The 21,670-nt window shown below is 38.2% G+C and overlaps 1 protein-coding gene across 3 annotated transcripts in view; it reads left to right on the forward strand.

The window, feature by feature from the left end:
• The window catches only part of LOC145996122 (transmembrane protein 198), a 304,521-nt gene that overhangs the window by 192,701 nt on the left and 90,150 nt on the right, over positions 1 to 21,670 (forward strand). For all 3 annotated transcript variants that reach the window (XR_014442749.1, XM_083132401.1, XM_083132402.1), the window contains one exon: positions 5,808 to 5,893. The gene's annotated coding sequence lies outside the window, so the exon portion shown is untranslated. The remainder of the gene's footprint in view (positions 1 to 5,807; positions 5,894 to 21,670) is intronic.

Consider the following 21,670-nt stretch of genomic DNA (forward strand, 5'->3'; position numbering starts at 1 on the left):
AAAAGCATTAACAAAAGTGCGTTACCTGTGTGATGATTTAAGAATGTAGCAAATTTTGACTTTATTTGTCTGTGAAACACACAGGCTGCAGATGCTAAGAACTTTTATTGGTGAAATGTGCAAATTATATGCATTCACAAACATCTAAACCTTAAATGCAATTAAATAATTTCCACATTAATTCATTTTCTTATTTACATGGAGTAGGACTACTTTTTGTGGAATGCCCCTATACATAAATTCGGCTAGAATATACAGGGTGCGGAAGAAGTAGCGCGCTTTTACAGTTGATTACAACAGGGTGTCTACTAAAATAACAAATCCGGCGATCGAGGTGGCTATTCAACCCAGGAAATCTGGAAAACAATGATTACTAACTCAGAATGTCCGGTACAATTAAAACATCTCGACACTGTTCACTTTATAATTCATGGGTAAGAAGCTGCGTTACTTCTGCCGCACCCTGTATAATGGAACACTGGTGAAAAATGTTTTAGGGAAAGTCTCGAGGACAAGTTACACCCTACAAGCCAGGGTCCCGGTTCGAATCCTGGCCTGCGCATGGATATTTGTGAGTGTCATTTCATCATATCATTACTCATCCCCATCCTCCCAAATTAGCCTAAAGTGGCACAAGAAGCGAAGTAAAATAAAGCAAATCAATCAATCAATCGACACCCTACAAGTTATTTATTTTATAAAACTTTGCATGTAAATTACAATCTGCTTCATCTTGACATTATCCAAATTTGTCCCCTCCCACAAAATACGTCAGTCTAGCTATGTTCCTTAATATTGCAAGAAAAATATCTACAACTATACCGCGTTTGTTACAACCTGTCCCGGTTCCCGCGCTAGTTGCTCCCTGGCTTTTCTCGGTGCTGGGGAAAGTCAAAGCCAGGCAGCCAATTAAAATACGCAACGTCGCAACAGCGTCTACGTAAGCGCCTCTCTTCTGGCTTCCATTCGCTCCTCGCTGCCCAGCAGACGATTTTTTCCTCGTTTCTCATTGGCACCGAAACTGTCGAGCGCTCCCTAGCGCGGGAAAGGGGACAGGTTGTAACAAACGCGGTATATTTATGGAGCCATTGTTGTACAATGAAGGAGAAAGTAAAGTTTTGCGGGAAAATATGGAGATTGCAAGGAAATTTGAATGCACTTAACTAAAAATAGTATTGCACGCTGCAAAGAAAAATCTCTGCGGAGTGAAGCTCAGTCAGAATTTTTTCCCCGAAAGGAAGACTAACTTTTATGCAGAACTTCGATCGAAGGGTATTGAGCTTGAACCTGCGAAAAATTCCGCCGTTTCAAGGAAATTGCACATATTTATCGCACTGGTGTTATTGTTGCAACATAAAGAGAGATATGACACGAGTTGAAATATTTTTTCCTTGAAGGGAAACTGGAAATTTTGTGGAAAACGTCGATTTTGGAGAAATATTTGGAAAGGGATCGATGAACAACGTTATTTATGATTATGAACATCCTCTGCTTGTTATCTGTCAAAACAAAGCATTCATCGTGATTTTTATGATCCGTCAACAGAGTTACATGGCGGAAGTGATGATGTATGTAGGTTATTTCAGAAGACCAATTTTGCATTGATGTTACCGATAAATTTTTGTGTCATTTTTTAGTGATAAGTTTGATTGTAAGGGCTTTTTCTCATCTCTCTAGATAAGAAATAACTTTGTTTCCTCGAAATATTTCTTACAATCTAATATATAAAAATGGATGTATCTGTGTGGGTGTGTTGTGTATGTGTGTTTGTTCCGGCATAACTCTCGAACGCTTGGAGCGATTTCAACCAAACTTGGTACGCCTATCACTTGCAATATGGAAAGAAATACTGTGGGGGTAAGACACCCCTGGCACCCCTGTGGGTGGGAATGGGGAGAGGTGGCATGTAAAAATAATCGAAAACGACCGATATTACTGTGGAATCCGTAGTTTTCTGGGTTGTTAAGATAAATAGTGACACTACCAATGCCATTCAACTTCAAGACACCTCTGGTACCCCTAGGGGTGGGGGTGACGTAAAAATAATTTTAAACAACCGATATTAGTGTGGAATCCATAGTTTTCGGGGTCGCTAAGATGAATAGTGACACTCCCAATGCCGTTCAACTCCAAGTTCATTTTGCACTATAGTTAGAATTCATTATTTTCATGTCTTAATAGAAGATTGGGATAAATAAATACCCGGGCAACGCCGGGCAATTAGTTAGTATATTAATAATTTTCAGCATAATGAATGGTTTCTCTAATGAAGCACACTTTCTAGATAATATAAATAACTCGCTGAATTTCAACCAAGTACTGTTGTCCTTCTGCAAGGTGGGATTTCTAGAGATGGATCCGTCCGGGATATTCTGCGAACATGATTAATGACGTCACTTGGAGGACCGTCATTTTCTGAAGAATAATAGCATTATAAGCTTAAGTTCCATGCAGTGATGTGCCGTAGACTATACGTTTACGTCTACATGCGTTGTTTACACGTAATCTACGCGTAGATTACATTGGGTTATAGTTTACATAGACTACGTAGACAATCTAAAGTGCATTAAAATTAATTTTCAAGGGTTTCATGAAAGGAAAGTGACATTTTCAACTATATTGCTTCCTAACGAAATGAAGACAAGAATCCTATTTACAACAAAATTTCTCTTCTCTTCTATTATCAACTACGGAAGAAAATAAATAGCATGCAAAAAACAACAACAGATGGCAGTCGTGAGGCAAGAGTGGTCCTTTCCATAAAACACTAGAATATTTCCTATATTAGGTTTCTTTCTAGGTGAGAAATTGTTTGAATTTGGAAGAAAGAGTATGAAAAGTTCTCCTCACACATCAGCAACTGATACGCAATATAATTTTCTTTTAATTCCACGGCGGCCTTTGCTAAGTTATCACCTTTCGCCATGTTGTTTACATAGATTACGTAATCTAAGTGTATAACATAGTATACGTGTAGAATGTAGACTATCGTTGTTTACCCGTAGACGCACATCACTGGTTACATGCAACTAATTTCGCACATAAGCACAAATCTGCATTGAATTATGCTTTTATTGACTAAAATAATAACAAAACGTCAGAATTTTGCACAAAATTACAGGCTATTTATAAATATATCGGATCAGTAAAATCATCAGTAATGTTACTGTTAAACCAGCCCATCCCTAATAACAATAACAATAAGTAAGATTATGGGGAAAATCTGAACGGTGTTTCAAGATCAAGTACTCTGGAAAAAAGTGAGGGTTCTAGAAAACTCGGGAAATCTCTGGGGAAATATAGTTGAAGTTTACATGGAAGCCCTGTGAAATTTGATAGAAAATATCAACTTTGCTTTCAAATAACTTGTATCCTATCCTAAAGAGATTGCTTCGTGTATTATATTTTGCGACTTGCTTCCTTTGCTAATTTGAATCTAAAATATAGTTGAAGAAATAATGATAATAATATTTAAAGAATACATTCATGGCGGTATATAAGGGAGTTTAAAATGGATCCAAACCCCTTCCATTGCTGTAGTAAACATTTTGCATTAATTGTGTAATAAAATTTTAAAATCTCGAAATTGTTCAAAACGCCACAATAGTTGAAAAGATTGTGAAATTTCTATTAACATCACACACATACAGTTCTTTTTAAAATATAAAAACTTAGTCTATCAAAGTTAAATATAACATAATGTGTGTCAATTGAAATTGTTTATTAATAATAAATAGTTACAATTAAATTATAAATATTACATATATACGGCCATGTATACTCTCGACACTAGCTTGGCAACACTGTGCGGGTGTCGCTTTTCCACCCTGTGTGAAAATTTGTGGCTTGAACTAAGAGGCGGGGAGAGGGGGATGGAATTATTCAGCCTCACGTTTCCCAGCTCACCCGGATATTGGTTTTCCCTTGTAAAATAATATCCCGCACCCTCACCCCTTCTCCCTGCTACAATTGGATCTCGTTAGGGGTTGGTTCTGTATTGTTACCCCGCGGGTTACTATGCAGATACCTTATGAGGAATTACCACGGAGTGTCCATGCGAAAAGATGGACGGTGGAACTCCTTCCGAATCAAGCATTGGTAATACATTAGGGAGGATAGACGCGTGGTTACGTCTATGGGGGTTGGTTTCACTTGTTCAAAATCCTCCCAGTATACTGGTTTAGTATATACGGTAATTAATAAGCAAGAGTTCAAAATTTGCAGGCATTGCAGTCTTTAAAATTGTATAAAATTGTACACTCCTGTTCACATAAAGTGGCACACTTTACAGTTCGAAAAGTTGAAGAATGTGCCACTTTGTCTTAACAGGGATGTACAGTCACCGACAGTGAAAATGGGACACACACACAAGAAATACTCGCTCCCCAGCAAGGTGTTATATGCGTTGTCTAAATCCACGGTGATAAGTGGATTTTAACAGCAAATTTTAAATGGACGTTGAGTTAGGCAACACACATAACACCGTGCAGCGAAGCGAATATTTCTGGATGTGTGTGTCCCATTTTTATTGCCTGTAACTGTACATATGGTTTAATGCATCATTTTCTTATTGAAGAGAAGCCTGTGAAATTTCGATTAACCGATGAAGTAGCAGGATGATAGACCTGTGATATGAAGGAATAATGTAAACAGTAATTAAAGGAAGATTAGGAGGCCACATTGACAAACCCAGTATGAAGTATATTAAGTAGATATGAATTCAGAAAGAGAGAAATGAAGATAATATCAGAAAAGGGGAAAGATGGCGAAATGCAACGAAGTAAGAACATTATAAACCAGATCCACAACCCACCTTCCGTGAATACGAAGAGACGGAAACAAATGAAGAGGGAAGTGAACAGGGGAAGGGTGTAAATACTATAAATGCAAGAGAACTTGAGCAAACCAATGCCAAATCGTTCTGGAAGGAAAAAAAATGAATGACAATGAATATCAACACTGGAATATTTTGATAAATAATTTTTCATTCAGAAGCAAAGGGTTAATTGTAACCTGCTTAAACTAAAATCTGGAATCGTGGGTTGACGAGCCGGGATCTCGAGCCGCGAGTTGGCGAGCCGGGATCTAGAGCCGCGGGTTGGCGATCCGGGATCTGGTACCGCGGGTTGGCGAACCGGGATCTGGTACCGCGGGTTGGCGAACCGGGATCTGGGGCCGCGGGTTGGCGAACCGGGATCTGGGGCCGCGGGTTGGCGAGCCGGGATCTGGGGCCGCGGGTTGGCGAGCCGGGATCTGGGGCCGCGGGTTGGCGAGCCGGGATCTGGAGCCGCGGGTTGGCGAGCCGGGATCTGGAGCCGCGGGTTGGCGAGACGGGATCTGGAGCCGCGGGTCGGCGAGACGGGATCTGGAGCCGCGGGTCGGCGAGCCGGGATCTGGAGCCGCGGGTCGGCGAGCCGGGATCTGGAGCCGCGGGTCGGCGAGCCGGGATCTGGGGCCGCGGGTCGGCGAGCCGGGATCTGGGGCCGCGGGTTGGCGAGCCGGGATCTGGGGCCGCGGGTTGGCGAGCCGGGATCTGGGGCCGCGGGTTGGCGAACCAGGATCTCGAACCCATAGAAATCAATGTACTTAAACCGTCCAACAGTGTCGCTCAGCCGTCCGTCAACCATGCCTGAAACGAAGAAAGAGCACACGCAGTAAGTACTCTTTGCACGAGTATATCTGCACGTTCGCTTCCCAATCCATGCATGAACTTTTGCCTTCGGCGTCTACCGTGCTGAATGCACCCATGCAATATCGCGCACGACTCTCATATTTATTCTAATTCTTTTCATTCTCGTCTTTTTCAGGGCCAATGACTCGAGCATAAGGAACTGCCCCAAGTGAGATGCTGCCCGATCTCAAAGAACGGCCCTAGCGTGTTGAGCGCACACAGGTATGCTAGAATCTTTTTTACTTATTTATTCATCTTTGTACCATGAAATAATCAAAGGTCAACTTGCCTGTTTCTCCGTGTACTTTCTTCTGCTATCATTTTTAATAATAATAATAGTTATTATTTTTTCTAATGTGGTAGCACACATAACCCAAAACGTGTCAATTGGCACATATATTTTAACTCCAATGACACATTAACGTGCATAAACTGCAAATGATGCACTTTTTGGTATATCGAAGTACACACAGAAATGCATAAAGGGAATTTTTATCAGCTGATGTTCCGTGTGATGCATCAAAAGTGAAATTTTGTTATCTTTGAAATGATCTTGTCTAATCTTCCAAACTGATGCATTTTAGTGCATCACGGAACACCAGCTGATAAAAATTCGCTTTTATGCATTTCTGTGTGTATTTTGACTCACCAAAAGATGCATCATTTGGAGCTTATGCACGTTAATGTGTCATTGGAGTTAAAATATGTGCCAATTGACACGTTTTGGGTGATGTGTGCAGTACACAGTTACACGCCGACATTTCTTCTTTTTTATTTATGCAAAAAAAATAACTCTTACCGCACACAAAATCTTCACTACAAACTACAAGAATTTTATAGCAAAGCTACAGCTGTGATTCTAAAAAGAATATATTCCCCTAATAGCTACTCTGTCCCGGGAATCTGTGGAGCAAGGCAGTGCGCGCTGCTGCAAACTGCTGGTATAGCCCACGCGTTTGCTTCGTTAACGTCGAAGAACTGAAGCAAGCCGCCGCCACGAACGTGGGTGGGGATAAATAGCGGGCGAGTTGTTTTCGTCCAATCACAGTGAACCTTCAGCCAATGGGCGCAGCTGTCATTCTGCTCGTCTACTCTACGTGGAGTCTGTCACATGACTGCCGATACGCTGTTGCCGTACTTTGCAACTTCAATGTGAAGACCGTGGGAAGGTGCTAGTGCGCGAAGGGACAAGGTGGCGTAGAGTAGATGTGTGGCAACACTGCGTTGAATGTGATTGTTTCAGCTGATGGGCGCGCTTCGTGGACTTCAAAGCCATCCGGTCGTTAACGTACCTAGCGCGTCGACTAGGGCCTTCGGTCGAGCCTTCCCCCGAGTCGCTACTTCGTTTGTTCCAGGAGATTCCCTGGACAGAGGGCGCTACTTCCGATGGCGGTGGACAATTTGGCGTGGCATTACCTTCGCAAGCGACTGTACATCCTCCTTACCGTATCGACTGCGAACCTCCCGTCAAAATCAAATGACAAAGTAAAAATTTCATCACGGGGCCGTTACACAGTCGCTTCATCAAAGCGTGGGGGATAAAACGAACGATAATCGTAGCAGCGCCAACATCATCGCCTATTCCCGAAAGCGTTGCTAAAATATCACCCATCCTCCCATTCGGCCCTTTCAAATGGCAGGGTGCTTGCGTTTAACGGCGCCCGGGGCCTTTTGTTATCGGCGATCGATGTGATGGGGGCCTCCCTTAAAACCTCATAACTCAACCCTCTCGTTACTCAAAAACCGTGCATTTTCCGAGCGTAAAAGTGAATGTTCGGCGTTCGGAAGAAAATTATCGTGGAGGAGGCTTTGTATTGATTCTGGTCGGCTCCAGGCGGAGACAAATGGGAGTAAAGGGGTCCCGACCCCTCCCATGCAAAGATTTTGGCTTTGAAATATTAGGTTCTTTGTGCGTGTTTCATACGCTTGGATTCAAGTAAGATATTCGGATATGGCTGGTTATGCATCTACATTTACTTGGAAATTTTCACTTTGGCGCCTCTCCTAATCCATTAAGTCGCCAGTTTTGGCGACAGCATGGTTCTTTAGCTTATAAACGTGATGCTAAATCTGCACTTTGGGGGGATATTTCCGTTGGAAAAACAGGGAATATTTATGAATTTAAAATAATTGGACAGTTGACGTTTCTTTTCTTTTTTGAAGCTAGGCAATTTTAATACAGTTCATTCAGTTTGAGTTATTTTTAGCTTTTTCATGTTAACCATGACGGTGATTTTATTTTATTTTTGTTATTTAGTGTAGATTTTCTTCCACTTTTGACTAATTACGACAAGAGGATGAATGTTGAAATAGATGAAGGGACGCTCAGGAGAACACCGATGTGACAGCCGGGATTCGAACCCGGGACCCCTGGCGTCTGCGCGCGCTGTTATAACCACTCCGCCACAGAGACCAGTCCCAGCCAATGGGAAGAGAGACAACTTCTCTTAGGGCAAGTTACATTTTTACCATATCTCAATCTCTCTCAATCTTTTCAGCATTTTTTTCTCAGTAGAGTTCCAGAGCTGTAGCCTCCTCCCTCAAGCCCGGAATTTGATTTGGAGTAGGTTATTTTACGTCGCTTTTGGCCAATCGCAAAGATAAGGTGATAAGTAGGGAACGGAACTTGAGGTAAACAAATGTTGTTTTCTGGGATAAGATAGACCCCCTTGTTTTTGCCAAAATTCTGATCATAGCCTTGTGTGTCAACACAGCAAATTTTATTTTACATAAAAACACACATTTTCCAGTTTTCCATATGTAAATACATATTTGGCGAATTTTAATTTTAAATACATAAAATCGCTCATTGACTTCAGCTATCTCGAAATCCTCGAAGGAAAAATGTTTATTCTCCGCACGCACCTCTTTCATATCGAGAGTGTTAGGTTTATTTTGTCTTTGAACACGCTCGCTGGTAGACTCTGGCGCCTCGCCTACGATCCTATTGGGGGAAAATATTACCCCCACTGGATCTAACCCTGAAGTGCTAATGTCTAAATGTACAGACATTTTTTGGGAAAAAAACAAGGTTTTCAAACTTTGTGCCAAATTGCACTTGTTTTGGAAGGTGAAGTAGAGGAAGAGGAAGCTTTGGTGCTTCAAATAAGCAAGAATTATTTCTTGTTATCTTTCTCACAATCAGTGGCGTCGCTAGGCCATCTGCTTTGGGGGGGCTGCAACCAGATACATGACTTATTACTATTGTAAATATTTTTAATGTTTGAAAATAGTAAAGTGGTTAATAAGACACTAACATATAACAAACATAAGGAATTAAATTTTTATGAAAACAGATGGATATTCTTGTCCTGTTTTTCTAATGTTGGTGAACTATGTCTTTATGTATCAGCTGTACTCTGCGGTTCGAATATCTTGCAAAATTATCAATAACACAATCCCTGGAACAAATAATGAGGACCTCTATGACGTCCATAAAACCCGAAATTTCTTTCATAGATGTACAATTTATTGTACTTAGTTTTAGCCCTAAATTTATACGCACACCTCTACTATGAAACCTCATTCTATGAAAAAATTACGTACCAATCTTTTAAGCCCCCTCCCCATCCCTTTGTTTCCCGAAAATAAATCTATTTGCGGGAACTGAGTATGTGTCATGACTTCGGTGAACCCCCAGGAAAATAATGCACGAGTCGCGCCTGCATGAGAAGCACATTTCTCGTGATCTTTAAATTTTCTATAGCCTTTTTCCAGTTACGAACATCGATACTTGTAAATGCAGGATCTGCCTTACCTGTCTGGCCTACGAAATGTCTACAGGGAAAACAAAGGGCTGCATCGTGATTAACACTGTACTCAATCCACCGGAAACTTTTGTACCATACTTCATTTAAACACCTATTCTGGTTACCGAAAACACTACCAGGAAATCTGGAAAGAAACTGCCAAAATCTGAAGTGATGAAACTCTCGACTTCTTTTGTAGATGAACTTGGAGTGGGAGGACATGTTTCCGATTCAGCTGGTGCAGTTGAAGCAGATACCTTATCTTCATCGAGAGAATCTGTGGCTGTGCTGCATTCGCTTAAAGCTTCCGATTTCAGGCGCTTACTTCGAATAATCAATTTGTCCATTGTTGTACGAACAACAGTAAATGTCACAAAAAGCTTTGATAACAAACACACAATATCACAAACTCCGTAACACAAAACGCACCACTACCGTTTCCTCGCGTAGCAACCGTTGTGAAAATAGAACAAACGACGGCGATCGTTTGCAGTTGCCAGCTAAAGACATGGCGTGTCAGATGTAAGATCGTGGTTTAAAAAAACTATGTCACAACGAAAAGATTCTTTCCCAGAATATGTATCTAGAGGTATGTTCCTGCATTAACAATTGTTCAGATATGTTTTCTCGAAATACTGTATGTAATAATAGCTAAAAATTGGGGGGGCTTATCGAGGGATTGGTGGGCTGAAGCCCCCCAAAAAATGGCCTAGCGACGCCACTGCTCACAATATAAGATGTTTTTTTAGAGATAATCGTCACAGATTTACAATGGAAAATTTGGAAAAAATTATGGTGATTCACTGCAACTCTTCCAAAAAATAGCTCACTAAGAGCTAAGCATTTAGAAACTGATTTCAGGTGTTTAAAATGCATGCAATATTTTGTTTTTGTTACCAAATGTTTTTTTATTTTTGTCACATATTTTCCTGTTTTATCGCATATTTTCAACATTTATGACACATAAAAAAATTATTTCTGAGTATTTTAGCACACAAAGTTCCTGGCGTCAGAGCCTCGTCAACCTGCAAAAATTCAAACCAGAGTGTACGAAGTGGAAGAGAGGATGACTATACTTCCGTGGCCTGGGAGTTAAACCACAAAGAATTCTTTATTGTGAATTCCAACTCTCTCTCTCTAGCTTCTCTATTTAACTTGCTACTTCTTTCTTACTCGTCTTTATTTCTCTATCCTCTCTATGTGTGCTTAGCTAACTTCTGTATTTCATTTCTTTTCTCTCCTCTTCTCCTTTTGTCTAGCCGTTTGATTCTCTTTCTCTCATTCTCTAACTCTTCTTTCATCTCTCTTCTTTCTGTCTCTCACTTCTTCTTTCTTGTAATGACACGTAAACATGATGTCAGTACTTTACTAAAGGGCACAACTCCCCCCTCCGCCCCGGAGAATTTTCTGTGAGCGTCCATGTTGGTAACACTGATTTCCAGCAGTCTACGTTGGCAACACTGCTAATCACGGCGATCCACATTGGACTGAATGTTAGGTTTCGATTACGGCTGTTCTTGCAGCGCCACCACTCTGAATTGTGTGTGTACAGGTTAGCAAACAAGCCACAGTATTTACTTTCCTATGCTTTATTTTACAAATTAGCTCGTTTTTTTTTCAGTTTGAAGAAGCGGGGGGGGGGGTAACTGAATGCATCAGCTTACCCTTGTTTATTCTACAACCCCCTCCCCCACCGTGCCTACACGTGCATCCCCCGTTCCACACGTGATAACATCAAAACATGTGCGCTTCCATTAAATTCTGGTGATAAAATGTGGTTATGGAAGCTTTGCTCGTGCAGTATCTGTCAACACTGGCCCCCAAAAGTAGCTTTTTCTGATACATTATTGCAGGGACTGGTTGGCATTGCTGCGTGATTTGTTAACAGAATGGATTACTGCCTTGTTTATGTACATTTGCGTCGTCCCTACCAACAAATAGAATACGTGGTGTGTGATTCCAAGTTTTAACTGAACAACATAACATGTAGCTTCTTCGGTGGGACAACAGATGGCGCAGATGATTGTTTTGCTCAGGATTGGTTCAGAATTGCATGGAGTGTTAAGCAACGTTACAATAAGGTATAATTGTGGTAGTTTCATGTGTGAATAAAGAAAGGTTTAGGAATGAGGCGAAATGAAAGTAGCTATGAGGAAAACAGACAAATGAGAGGCTATAATGGAAACATTTCTTAAGCTTGTTGATTTGTATTTAACGTAATGCATCAAGCTGTTAAGGATCGTTAAAATAAACTCAATATACTGAATTTGCCTACCCACCTTTGAAGTTCTGGTGAGATTTCTTTAAGTTATAAAGCGATACACTCTGTTATAGGTCTTTTCTACTGTTGCGGCGGGTGCTCTATATGCTGGCAAGGGAAGTGGGGAGCGAGGAATACGCAGTAGACCAACCAGACAACAGCGGTGGCGCCGAGAGTTACGACGTCGAGGGGAGGAACTACTACGTGCACCTAGTTCTACAGGCTGCTGCGTTTCTTATCTCGCTGGATTTGTCGCTTCCTCACTCTCCACTCCTTGCCAGCAATATAGAGCGCCCGCCATAAGACTGGAAGAGAGCTTTAGGTGTTATATGAAATGTATTTAGGATGGTGATAGCATAGCCGACCTCCGTGGCAGAGTGGTTAGCACAGCGCGCTATATCAGGAGTCCCGGGTTCAAATCCTGGTCTGGGGATGGGTGTTCTTTGTGAGTGTCCCATCATGAATTTCATCACTCATCCTCTTCGTCGTGATTTGCCAAAAGTTGTATAAAATCTGCGCAAAATAACAAAATCATTAAAAAAAAATATTTGAGATCAGTTTGGGATTAAGCCTTTCTGTTTGGAAAGCCTGGTTCGAAGCCTGGATAAGGTATGTTTAGAGTAGGAAGTTTTTTTTGTTTTATTTTAGGAAGATTATGTGTTTGAAATTGTGAAAAACAAAATTATGGAGCGCGGAAACAAATATTTACGAGTGTACAGCCGTTTAAAGTGGAGGTACAGCCGTTTAAAGTTCATTCCCTCTTCTATTCAATCATCATCGTGGCGATTAACAGGTATTACGTTCCCCGGTTTAGTCTCAATGGATCTACTTACTTTTATTCCTCGACGGCGAGCATGAGACTTATCAGCCTACTTTGAAGCCCTCAGGTTGTGGGAAATCAGATAAGGATATGTTTACGTAAACTTTACTAACTCGCGCACACAAAAAATCTATTTAGATGACAGTTAATGTTAATATATTACACTTGCATTCGCAATTAAACTCCTTATTACAAACAAAATTGTATTAAGACCATAATTGTTCTTGATACACAAATTAACACATTCACATTTCCAAAATCACTTCCATTATCCAGCAACGTTCATAATCTCTCTCCCTTAACAATCCACAATCAAATGTTTTAAGGTTAGTTCATAACCATAACAGACTACCCAATTGAACAAAACAAATTATGTCATCATAGATTAAACACTTAAAATGATACAATCAGTGGGTGCGTTTTACAGGAAAGTAGAAAAGCGCCTGAACCAACGGAATTATGGAATTCGTAGAGCTTTTGGACCAGCACTGGATGCGACGTATCGAAGAAAAAAAATCACATTTGCTTTTTCATGTCTGTCCCAATAGGTTTGCCAGACACGGTACCGCCTCGTGAAATGGGAGCAGGCATAGATTCTGGGGCAGTCGGTCCGTCGCTTCCAGAGTATTGATTTAGGAGAAGGCAGACGAGGAGGATCGCTCCCGCGTCCGTGAAACAGGAACGCCGCATAAACAAGGAACGTGCATGCGCTCGGAATCCTCCATGTTTTGTTGTCATCCCTGAGGCTCGCTTCAACGCAATTGGTGGATTGTGTCTGCATATCTCTCTTTCTTTCGTCTTTCTCTCGCGCGTACTCTGTCTGTATCTTTATCTATTTCTGTGTATATATTTCTCTCCTTCACTCTCTCTCACATCTTCTCTTTCCCCTTTTCTCTCTTTTCCTATCTCTCTCCTTTTCTCTTTCCCTTTCTCTCGCTTCCCCTTTTCTCTCTTTTCCTATCTCTCTCCTTTTCTCTTTCCATTTTTCTTTTCTCTTTCCCTTTCTCTCGCTTTCCCTTTTCCCTTTTTCTCTCTTTTCCTATCTCTCTCCTTTTCTCTTTCCATTTTTCTTTTCTCTTTCCCTTTTTCTCGCTTTCCCTTTTCCCCTTTTCTCTCTTTTCCTATCTCTCATTTTCTCTTTCCATTTGTTTCTCTCTTTCTCTCTCCCTTTCTCTCTCTCTCCATTTCTCTTTCTTATTCTCTTTTCGTTTCCCCCTTTCTCTTTCACCTTTTCCCTCTTTTTCTCTTTCCATTTGTCTCTCCCTTTCTATTTTACTCTTTCCATTCCCCCTTTCTCTCTTTTTCTATCTCTTTTCTCTTTCCATTTGTCTCACTTTCTCTTTTTCTCTTTCCCTTTCTCTTTTCCCTTTCTCTTTCCCTTTCACTTTTTCTCTTTCCCTTTCACTTTTCTCTTTCCCTTTCTCTTTCCTTATCTCTCTTTCTCTTTCCTTATCTCTCATTTTCTCTTTCCCTTTCCCTTTTTCTCTTTCCCTTTCCCTTTTTCTCTTTTCCTTTCTCTTTTTCTCTTTTCCTTTCTCTTTTTCTCTTTCCCTTTTTCTCTTTCCCTTTCTTCTTCTCTTTCAATTTCTCTTTCCCTTTTCCTCCTTTCTCTCTTTCCCTTCTCTCTTTTTCTCTTTCCCTCTCCTCTTTCTCCCTCTCGCGCGTTCTGTATATCTTGATCTCTATTTATTTCTCTTACACCCCCTCCTCTCTTCCTTTATCTTCCCCTCTCTCTGTATATACATTATTTTTTTATGTAAATATAGAGTCTATACTTGGGATAATGTTCCCTGCATCTGTTGACATAATTTCGACCTGTTAGTGTTGCCAGATAAAGTGATATGCTCCTAAAATTGTACTTTTTCACTTGGCCCCATCAAGTGCTACATACACATGTCCCAAATTGATCGCGAATGACAGATTGACATGGTATCTATCATCGAACGTTATAACCCGAAAAGTGGCATTAGGGAATAATATTAACTGATTACAGCCTTTGATTAACTTATAGAATTTCGTTCCTTTATGGAGTAAAGTGATAATGTTAAGCATGACTTTGCTCTACTTTTGAAACGCTCTGTATATGACATATCTGGAAATATTTAGATAGTAGTCGATTCGTATTTCAGAATTTTCAAGTGTCAAACCAAAGTCTTTAAAGGCCTAGCCTCGATTTTCACGAGCTCATCTCGGTCTCGTAATATTGAATGCTATACAATATAATTGACTGAAATTAAAAATAATCTGATCGATAATAAGTAATAATGACACTGCTCAGTAAACAGCAAACTTACATCACGATTCCCGGTGGAGGAACGTTATACAGTGGTTCGGTTTCCACTTTAAACTGTAGGTCTAGTCCCGATTAGCCTATCTGTGCTTAGAGAGGACTTAATACAATAACTCGAGTACGATCTTAAGGGAGGAAACTGATGTGAACGGTCGGCAGGGCACACCCCAGTACATGAGTAAAACGACATGAATGCCTCCCCGAAAACTAAAACCTGTTGTTCGGTCCACTTTTTTACTTTCTCTGCACTCACGCGTCTAGTCGGTGACAAAGTGCAAAACTAAGTCGTGTATTTAATTGATTTGGTGCCATGTAGTGTATTTGGTGTCTGTATCGTTTGCACTACAGAGCAGTGTACAGTGTGATGTATGGTCACGTGCAGTGGCGTATACGGAGTACAATATCTGGGCTATCTCACTATGTCACGTGGCCCTAGGCTATGAATAAAAATAAATTTACCAACTCCTAAGAAGTTAGGTTGCCAGCTAATAAGAAATCAGGTTGCCAACTCATGAGAAATGAGGTTGCCAACTCATGAGAAATGAGGTTGCCAACTCATGAGAAATGAGGTTGCCAACTCATGAGAAATGAGGTTGCCAACTCATGAGAAATGAGGTTGCCAACTCATGAGAAATGAGGTTGCCAACTCATGAGAAAGGTTGCCAACTCCAGAATCAACATCATCATCACACTGATATGAATAATATTATTTACAATTTCTAATTGATTTTTCTCCTGTATTTTATTTTCTAGACTTCAGGCTTCGCAGATAGCCTAGCTAACCTAGAATATACGCTCCTGGTCACGTGGCACTTGTTAACGAATCAAATGTGCAGTAGACAAGGCAGTTGTTGAATCTTCCGGACTCGAACACCGCTTTGCCTGCTTCCAGCGTCCACTTGGTTTAACGCCATTTCCTTGCGCCAGTTTGACACGGGATGTACCTGCACTACACCTGGTGTCAAGAACACGAACTAGACTGGGCTACCACTAGAACTTGGACCACGCTCCGAAACCACTACTCCTGTTCTGAGGTCACTTTCCGTTACAACTGTGGGATAGTTCGATGACGTTCTCAAGTCCCTAGAGCTCGCGTCTATAACAGATGGGCCAGAAATTTGTTTTGACACTTCAAGGTATTAGCCCGGAAGAATCTGTAATTAATAAAAGGGATATCATTCCCTCGGGGTTTGCATACCGCTTCCCTCCCTTATTCCCATTAATAATTCAGGTTCTGGAAGAGGGAGCAGGTCGTACAAAGGAAATCTGTTGCTGTGTTTGTACGCAATGTTCCTTGGCATATTGAGGCGACACGCTGGGGGGTGCTTTATTGATTATACCCTACTCGAATACTCCCACGCTTGAGAGATTGAAGCGCAACTTGTATAAGGTGAGCAGATAATTTAAACAAGAAACTGAACATTTTTCATATTTTTCTGGAGGAAAACTGAACATTTTTCATATTTTTCTGGAGGAAAACTGAACATTTTTCATATTTTTCTGGAGGAAAACTGAACATTTTTCATATTTTTCTGGAGGAAAACTGAACATTTTTCATATTTTTCTGGAGGAAAACTGAACATTTTTCATATTTTTCTGAAGGATAACTGAACATTTTTCATATTTTCTGGAGGAAAACTGAACATTTTTCATATTTTCTGGAGGAAAACTGAACATTTTTCATATTTTCTGAAGGAAAACTGAACATTTTTCATATTTTCTGAAGGAAAACATGGCGAGTATGTGATAGGTGAATAAGGTGTGTGCTCCGATGAAATTCTATTTTAATACTACAACAGGCAACTGAAGACTATATATTGCTGAGACTTGTTATGTAAGTATACTAAGTTTATTGACATTTACTTAAAAGTCAATATAAGTGCATATTCAATGAGCTATGAACGTAAAACTTGATTTTTTCGTTGAACTGTTTTGATAAACAAACATTCACTTGTTATCAGTGTTGCCAATTCATTTGCATCGGAGTTCACAGACTATCACCTCCTTGTGCTTTAGTGGGTGCTCAGTTACTGTCCATATAGACATTTACTGTGCTGTGTGTTTGTTCTAATAATACGTAAAGAATGAGCAATTGTGGTGAGTGTAATAAACCAGTTCCTCGGAATGATGTTAACGCCAAAATAGCATGTACTGACTGTTCCAAGCTATGGCATATTAAATGTGTGAACATTAATGAAACCGATCTGGAGTTTTATAAATCTGAAAATCGACCATGGAGGTGTAAATCATGCAACTCTAAAAAAAGACGATCTATGCATTCTGAAGAACCTTTAGTAGAAGGTGTTCCCTCTTTGCAAAACATTTTCGATTCCGTGAAAGAGTTAAAGGAAGAACTTATTAATGTTAAAAAAACAACTAAGGAGACGGAAATTGAACTTGGTAAATCATTAGAAATGTTACATGTAAAAATGGATGATAATTCTAGTCTAATAAAATCCCAGTCGGACAAAATCAATGCCTGCCTCGCCCACATCGAAGAACTGAAAAAGGAGAACACCGAGTTGAAACAAGAATTAAAAAACACTAAAGTTCAACTTGATGAATTGGAACAATATAGCAGAAGGAATGCATTGGAAATTATTGGTATTCCAGGAAAATCTAACGAAAATGTTTATCAAACTGTTATGGATGTTGGTAGGGCTCTTGATTTGGAAATTAAAGAGGAAATGATAGACGTATGTCATAGGCTTAAGAATTCTAGCAATCATAATTCTCCGGGTATAATTGTAAAGTTTGTAAGAAGAGTGGATAAGGATAAAATGATTGAAAAACGCAAGGTAAAAAGAAATTTAAATACAAATCATCTGGGGTTTACGAATAATCAGCCAATATATATTAATCATAGCCTTACTCCATATAGAAAGACTATTTTTGGCCAAGCTAGGAAATTACAAAGAGAAAAAAACTATGCCTATCTTTGGATTGATAATTCTGGTTCTATTCGTTTAAGAAAGACCCCAAATGACAGGCAAGTTTTTGTAATAAAAACTGAAACAGATATACAAAATATTATGTAATCATGGTGAGTTGAGTCATGGATTATAATGAATCACATAATGAATTGAATTTATACTATCAAAATGTAAGAGGTATTAATACTAAGCTTAATGATGTATATCTAAGTATTCTAAATGAAAACTATGATGTAATTGTTTTTACAGAAACTTGGCTTTCCAATGTTATTAACAACTGTGAATTTATTGATACTCGCTATGCTGTATTTAGGCAAGATCGGTTACATAGAAGAGGTGGTGGCGCATTAATTGCAGTAAAGAGTACTCTGAGGACCAAGAACATTGAAATAACTATAGAAAATATTCAGATTGTTTGTGTTAAGATAATAACTAGTGTTTCTTCCATTATAGTGGTTACAGTTTATTTCCCACCTAATACTAAATTACAAATTTACAATATGTTTTTTACCAGAATGGAAGAGCTATGTAATATACATTCTTGTGGTTTGATTATTGTAGGAGATTTTAATATTCCAGAAATTGTAGATTCTAATTATGACTTAGAAAATGGTTGTCCTCTTTCCTTAACATTATTTAGATTTTTAAGTTTACTGGAATTACAAAGTATAAATAATGTAAAAAATAACAACGGAAAAACGTTGGATTTGGTACTGACCAACTTGTCTAACAATGTTGTGGTTAATCATAACTCCTTCCCTCTTCTAAGCTCTGATGCTCATCATCCTCCCTTATTACTTCAAGTCCACCGCTTTTATGACAAAACTATTCATAATGTTAAGTCAAGTTCTATTTATACATATGATTACCGTAATGCCGATTTTTTCAATATATATAGAAATCTTAATCAAACTGATTGGCATCCTTTAACATTATTTAAGAATCCCAACGTAGCATTGGACTACTTTTATGAAATTTTAGATAAAATTATTGGTAATAATGTACCCATAAGGAAGCGTAATAAGAGAAAATCGTACCCGCCTTGGTTTACACTGGATATTATAAGATCACTTAAATATAAAGAGTATTATAGACATAGACGTAAATTGTCAGAATATAACCAGAAGAAATTTGTTGAATTACGCAGAAAATCAAAATCTATGATAACCAAAGCTTACAAGATTTACATAAAGAATTCTGAAGAATCCATAAAAAATAATCCTATGTCTTTTTGGAGTTATATAAAAGGTAAAAAGAAATCAACTAATAATCAGTGTAGTTTAACCTATAATGGAGTATTACTTGACAATAACAAAGATATAGCTAATGGTTTTGCGCAATTCTTTAAGAGCGTTTTTAATGATTCTATTCCAACTTACTCAATTCCCAGTGAAGTACCTATGATAGTAAATCAACCATTAGTATTAGATAGTATTACTGAATCTGAATGTAAAACTTCTATTAGAAAACTGAAATCGAAGAAAGCTAGTGGTCCAGATAGTATACCCGTTTACATATTTAAAGGATGTACTGATTGCTTATTGTTTCCTCTATGCACCATATTTAATCTGATTATAACCACCCAAATTTTCCCCGATAGGTGGAAAATAAGTAAAGTAACTCCTATACCAAAATCTGGTAACGCCAAGGAAATCATTAATTATAGGCCTATATCTTTAATTTCAACACCAGCAAAAATTTTTGAACACATTTTATATAATAGAATTTGTTATCATGTTAAACCGTATATAACTCACCATCAGCATGGTTTTATATCCAAAAGATCAACCTTAACTAATCTTATCTCCTTTACCCAATTTTTGGCAGATTCATTTAACAATGGTTACTCTGTTGATACTATTTATACAGATTTTGCTAAAGCTTTTGATAAGTTAGATCATGATATATTAATATATAAGTTAGCAAATTTCGGTTTTTCGTTTCCATTATTAAAATTAATAGCATCGTATTTAAAAAATAGGAAATTCTATGTCACCTACAATTTTGAATCATCCCCTTTATATAATGTTACATCTGGTGTTCCGCAAGGCTCAAACTTGGGTCCCTTACTTTTTATAATATTTATTAATGATTTATCCTCTGTTATAAAAAATTCTAATTATCTGCTTTATGCTGATGACCTAAAAATATTTAAATCCATTACAAATATAAGTGATTTAGCGCAATTACAGAAAGATATAAACAATTGCTTTCAGTGGAGTGTCACCAATAGGTTAGATTTTAATATAAGTAAATGCAGAACTATTACGTTTAGCAGACATAACTTATCTTATACTCATAACTATACTATGAATGGAATAGTTTTAAATAGAGTTAAACTTATAAAGGATTTGGGACTTTTACTTGACTCAAGGCTTACTTACAGAGAGCACGTACAAACATTAGTATCGGATGCATTTAGAATTTTAGGCTTTATATTTAGAACTACCAGAGAAATTAATAATATTCAAGCTATTGCTTCAATATACAATTCGATATTAAGAAGTAAGTTAGAGTATGTTAGTGTCATCTGGGATCCTTATTTTCAATGCTACCGTGATTTAATTGAAAATGTTCAGAATAAGTTCGTAAGATATTTATATTACAAAAAATTTAAAAGATCTTCATATTTAGAAAGAATATCCTATAATACTATTTTATCTGAATTTGGGTTCTCTTCATTACAATCAAGAAGAGAACTAGCCAAACATATTTTACTTTATAAATTTATAAATAACTTAATTGATGCTCAAGATTGTCTTCAGTTGATAGGATTCACAATTAAACCTAGAACGTTGCGTTCTTATTTGCCATTTTCTTTGGTTAATTCTAAAAATATTGTACATCAGAATTCAGTAATGGTTCAAATATGTAAAGCTCATAATGTACTAATACAAAATAATGTTAATATTGATTTTGCTATGTCCTACGAGAGATATTTATCTGTCATTAAACAATTTATTCATAATTAGTATTTTGTCTAAAAAAATTGTAATTTTATATTTTTAGTTATTTTATTAATGCTAAATATAATTTTATAATACAATATAATATAACACAAACTGAAAATAGGCATTAATATCATTTAATTATTTGTGTATATGCAATTGGTTTATGTGTTTGTATATGTTGATATTTGTGTTTATGTATATGTTAATATTATGTTTATGTATATGGATATTATGTACCATAGTTTATTTACTTGTAAGCCCCCGTTGTAAGTGGAGCAATAGCTCTGTTATGGGGAGTATGTATAAATAAATAAATAAATACTAATTGCAATACATAAATTAATATTATATTATTATTACACGAATAGGTAAAAAGACTGTATAAGAATAGAGATATAACAGCGCATATTCATTACGTAGCTCACCTGTAGTTAAGATCAGAATAATTTACATGAACACAAGTGCCCTGGCAATGAAATTAATGTCAAATAGATGAATAATTCAATACTTATCGAATAACAAAAATGATGTTGCATGTAGTTGGAGAAAAGTAAGTTTATGATTAATATTTTATGCATATTATTTTGAGGAGTAGTGTACGTAAATCTTCTTTGTAATGTCATTCAAAGCCGTATGATCCCAATATAATCATTGCCTTCTAAAAATTTCAGAGGAAATTAATAACCATCGATTATGCAACAAATACTAATACTTTCATTACTTAATTTAAGTGCTTGATAAGTCTTTCGGGGGTCCGGACCCCTGGATCCCCCCTAAATATGTCCTTCCTGTCCTTCAAAGCCGTATGATCCCACTATAATCCTTGTCTTCCAATAAGTTCAGAGGAAATTATACAACAAAGGCTAAAAAAATATATTTTTCATTTTTTAATTTGAGTACGTGATAAATCTTTCGGGGGCGGGGGGTCCGGACCCCCTAAATACGTCCTTGATTTTGGCATCCTTTTTTTCTTTTAGAAGAAAATCTGGTCAGAGA

The sequence above is a fragment of the Lepisma saccharinum genome, chromosome 12, assembly GCF_977018435.1.
Source record: "Lepisma saccharinum chromosome 12, izLepSacc3.1, whole genome shotgun sequence".
Lineage (NCBI taxonomy): Eukaryota > Metazoa > Arthropoda > Insecta > Zygentoma > Lepismatidae > Lepisma > Lepisma saccharinum.